A 4,743-nucleotide genomic window follows, 5' to 3' on the forward strand; every position below is an offset into this window, starting at 1 on the left:
AAACAAAGTGATGAAAAAGAAAAGGAAAAGGCAGATTTAGGAAATGTATCTTAAAAAGAACTTTGCCTGTGTTCACTGGCAAAGACATCAGAAGCCTCTTAAGTTATTGAGTGAAATGCAACACCAAAGAAGCCTCAAGTCTGGGCTGCACAATCTTTGAGAGTTAAAGCAATCCCTGGGATGCCAGCCTCCCATGAACAGAAGGTGGATTAAGGAAACTATTTAAACTCCAAGGAGTGTTGTGGGAAGGAGAACTCTCCTGCAACTCCCAACCAAAGAGTGGATCCAGTGGTCATGAGAACAATGGACAAGGCTGAGCTTCCCTGACAGAAGATTCACAGCCCCTCACCCAGAGCTGGAGCCTTCAGGACATCTGCCCAGCAGGATTTCAGAGCAGCTCTGAATCTGTGACTTCTGTGTGTGTCCCATTCTTTCCAGCAGGTGTGTTTCCTGCGGCTGTCCCGTCCTGTTCCATCTTTGTATCTTGGATTTGTAGTGTGTGTAGTGGGGTATAGGGGTTGTTGGCAGAGAAGGATGTAGAAAATGTACTTACAGATCATAGGCCTAGGGCAGTGACTCTCAACTGGGGGTACTTTTGGCTGTAGGAACTTTTGTTAATAGCAGTGGGCATTTTTGGTTGTCACAACCAAAGGCGGTGGTGATATTGACAGCTAGTGGGCTGAAGGCAGGATTGCCATGAAACATTCTACAATGCAGGGGACAGTACCCCCATGACAATGAATTATCCATTCTAAAATATCTACATGACCAAGGCATTTATTCCCTTGTCTAGGGAATAAAAGGCACAACATCCCAACCTAATAGGAAGATTATAGGATGTCACCTGGAAATCAGAGAGCCTGGTGTGGAGTTGGTGCTCATTTCTTCATTCAACAGACACTGAGTATCTGTGGGAGGTTGAGGGAGGTAAAGCAGTGGGGATTTGTCAGGGTAATTAATGCTAGTTGCTGCAATAGACAAACCCCCCAAATCTCACTCAGTGTATTAAACAATAAAGTTTTATTTTTTCACATCATGTCAAAGAAAATTTTTCTTCTGATCATCAGATGTATATTTTTTCTCTCATGGGCAGTGTAAGCCTGCTAATGGATTGATTTTCCTCATTGATTTGGCTACTAGGCAGCTCATTATAACAACTGTTCCTTGCTGTTTACTAATGTTTCCTGGCTTTTCTTATTATCTGACATTTGCCCATTACTTTGATTCTTCTCCTTCCTGCTCCCCACTACTGTCAAAACACCTTTGGGATGAGATAAGCTATAAACTAATGAATGAAGTAAAAACATTCTTGCTGGCACACGGCTGCTGTGAAAGAGAAATCAGGGAACCGCTGTGTGCCTCTTTCCTTTTTTAAAAAGGAAAGTGGAGCTTTGAGTTCTGGTTTAAAGATGTACAGAATTGAAACATTTTGGGGTTGGGATCTTCAAAGAGCTTTTCTTTTTGCATTCTGTAGTTTTACTTACCCATTTTAAGTTGCTATATTAACAATCCAGAGTCTCATTTGCTTTAGCTGAGCAAGGGAGGAGACGAGAAACTAAGGTCTTTTCTCCAAGATCTTTTGGGGAATCACTTCATGCAAATGTCTTTGCATCAGAAGGAAACTGTCAGAAGGTCAGCCCCCTCTCCACTCCTGAAAAGGCATAATTCAGAGTTGGTATTTTTAGTTTTGCTTTTCTGTTTCCAAATACGAAACAGACAAGGAGTCAGGAGACCCATCACGTACTTGCTATGTGACTTCAGGCTGTTCACACCCCTGTCTCTGGTCTCCAGAAAAACAAGAGGGCTGAGAATCCACCCAGATGCATGGTTTTTGTGTAGCTGGGGAGTGGGCTATTCCAGTGAAATGTGCGTTTTGATGATCATGGCTAAGTGGGACTTTAGTGACTGTAACCCTGTGTTCAGATGAAGCCTGCTTAGGTCCTATAAGCGTAGAGGAAATGAGGGTTTTGGAGGCCCAGGTTGGGGTCTCACTGGACAGTCTCAAGAGGTGGGAGTGAATGTGAACTCTGGAGCACATTGGTTTCCACGTGTCCCTCTGTTGTGTAACCCCAGGCAAACCATGGAGCCTCCTTAGGCCTCAGAGTCCTCATAGACTACAACAGGATGACAGAACTACTTGTTATGAAGAAAAAGTGACATGATGCTCATAAAGTCCTGGGTACATTCTGCAATTCACATTCCTGATTACTGCCCTTCATTGGGTCAGACGTGGCTGGATTGGGGTATGACCGCCAGGAGGACTGGGCCAGGATGCCCTCACCCAGGGCACCGCTGACTGGCCTCTTCCCCCTTGAAAGTGGTTAGAAAATAGTCGCCCCAGCAACTCTCCCTGAACAAAGAGCAAGAAGGATACAGAAACATCCTTACTGATAAGGTTCCAGACAGCCAGCTTGCAATTTTCAGAGTCTTCTTCCTCTCCATCCAAACGTTCCTTGAGACACAAGCCACTTTTCCTTTTTGGGTTTCCATTTTCTCCTCTGTAAAATGAATAAATTAGATTAGATCATTCCTAATCTATCTCTGGGTACAGTGGCATGTGCCTGTGATCCCAGCTACTTGGGAGGCTGAGGCAGGAGGATTGCTTGAGCCCAGGAGTTTGAGACCAAGTCAGGCAACACAGTGAGGCCCTGTGTCAATAAAGGGGAAAAAAATGTGTGCCTCTCATCTAATCTTGGCACGACTGGCATTTCAGACCAAGTAATTCTTTGTTGATCTGTGCACTGTAGGACATTTAGCAGCATCCCTGCCTCTGCCTACTAGAAGTCAGTAGCAACCTTCTCCTGAGTTGTGACAACCACAAATTTGGCAAGAGATTGCCAAACATCCCCTGAGGGCCAAATGGCCTTGGTTGAAAACCATGATTTAAGAGTACTTAAACATAGCAATGCTGAACACCTTTACTGAGTACTTCTTTATTCCAGCTACTGTGCTAAGTGATTTCCATGTCCTAATCTTAATCAATCCTCATGACATCCTTGTGAAGTCAGTAATTATCTTTTGCTTTGCAAACGAGGGTGATGAGCTGCTGATAAATCACAAAGCTGGGATTCGTATCTGTGTTTTCCTGACTTCAGAGCCCGTGAGCTTCACCATTCTGAAAATTTTGAAATACAGGGTTGGTCTTTTGAAGACCAAGGCAAAATGTTTGATGTAGTAAAAGCATAGGATTTGGGACCATGTGGACCTGACTTGGAACCTCAACTCCATGCTGATGAGCTTATCACTGTCTCCACGCTGACCCCCATTTCTGCCATTGTTAAATTGGGGGTAATACCAGCCATGCAGACTGTTGGAGGATAGAATAAGGCTGTAGGACACCAGACATATCAGGCTCTTCTCCAGGTAAACTATATGCTTGACAACAATGGAGAGCTCTGTGAACGTTGCTTTTGTTCCTTCCCCACCATCCCACATTTGGTGTCAGCTCTCCTGGGGTAGATGAAGACCTCATGACACAGTGTATCACCCCCATCTTGGTACCACTGTCCCTTGGGTGTTGAAGGCTTTCTTCTGAGCCCCGTACCGGCATAGACAGTGGGCTGCTGGAAAATTCATACTCAATATAACCAGAACTGAAATAGGCACATTGCCCCCAATCTGCAACTCCCCTGTGGCTTTCTCAGTGACCACCAGAGAGGTCCCAAGGCAGGACTCTGGGAGTCATACTTGACTTCTCCCAACACCTCACTTCCATAGCCAGGCAATGTCTGCCGTACTTAGGCAGCCCCACTGGCATTTGTTTGCGTGTCTCATCCCTGTGGCCTTTTCCCTGGGCCAGGCTGCCATACCCCTCACCTGGACTGCTGAAAGTGCCTTCTAACTAGTCTCCCTGCCTCCCCTCTTGCCCTCACCATCTATCCTGACAGTGCCCTCACCATCTATCCTGACAGTGCCCTCACCATCTATCCTGACAGTGCCCTCACCCTCTATCCTGACAGTGCCCTCACCATCTATCCTGACAGTGCCCTCACCGTCTATACTGACCGTGCTGCTAGAACAATCCTTCTCCTCTGGAAATCTGACCAGGTCTCTGCCTCCTTGTCCCGAGATAAAGCTTATCTCCTTACCTGGCACATAAAATCCCTCTCATTCTGGCTTTGTCTTCTCTTCACCCTGCTCTTCAGCCTCTCTCCCCTTAATTTTCTGTTTCAGTCCTAGGGGACCATTCACAGTTTCTCGAAGGCATCATGCTCTCTCTTCTCTTTAGCCATCAGAATATACTTTTGTCCAGCCTAGAGCTCTTCTCTGCTACTTTTGCTTTGGCTTAGATGACTCTTTTAAGCGTCAGCTTAGAGTTCACTTCCCCTTGGGAGCCTTCTCTGATCCCTCAACATGGGTCAAGTACAGTCATGCATCCTTAATGACAGAAATACATTCTGAGAAATGTGTTGTTAGGCAATTTTGTTGTTGTGTGAACATCATAGAGTGTACTTAACACAAACCCAGATGGTACAGCTATGGCACATCCAGGCTATACTGTAGAGCCTACTGCTCCTAGGCTGTATCCCTGTACAGCATGCTACTGTCCTGAATACTTAGGTAATTGTAACACAGTGGGAAATTTTGTCTATCTAAACATAGAAAATGTCCAGTAAAGATGTGGTATAAAAGATTTAAAAAATGGAAAAGCTATATAGGGCACTTACTATGAATGGAGTTTGCAGAAATGGAAGTTGCTCCGAGTGAGTCAATGTGTGAGTGGTGAGTGAATGTGAAGGCCTA

General features: G+C 45.2%; 1 long non-coding RNA gene across 1 annotated transcript; it reads right to left on the bottom strand.

Annotated features, from left to right (window-relative positions):
* Window positions 1-684: 684 nt before the first annotated feature.
* Window positions 685-4,743, bottom strand: LOC105487091 (uncharacterized). Its single transcript, XR_011613094.1, has 3 exons — window positions 4,668-4,743; window positions 2,389-2,498; window positions 685-1,651 (listed from the first exon to the last, which is right to left on the bottom strand). It is a non-coding gene; the product is annotated as an uncharacterized lncRNA (long non-coding RNA).

This window comes from Macaca nemestrina, chromosome 14, assembly GCF_043159975.1.
Source record: "Macaca nemestrina isolate mMacNem1 chromosome 14, mMacNem.hap1, whole genome shotgun sequence".
Taxonomy (NCBI): Eukaryota; Metazoa; Chordata; class Mammalia; order Primates; family Cercopithecidae; genus Macaca; species Macaca nemestrina.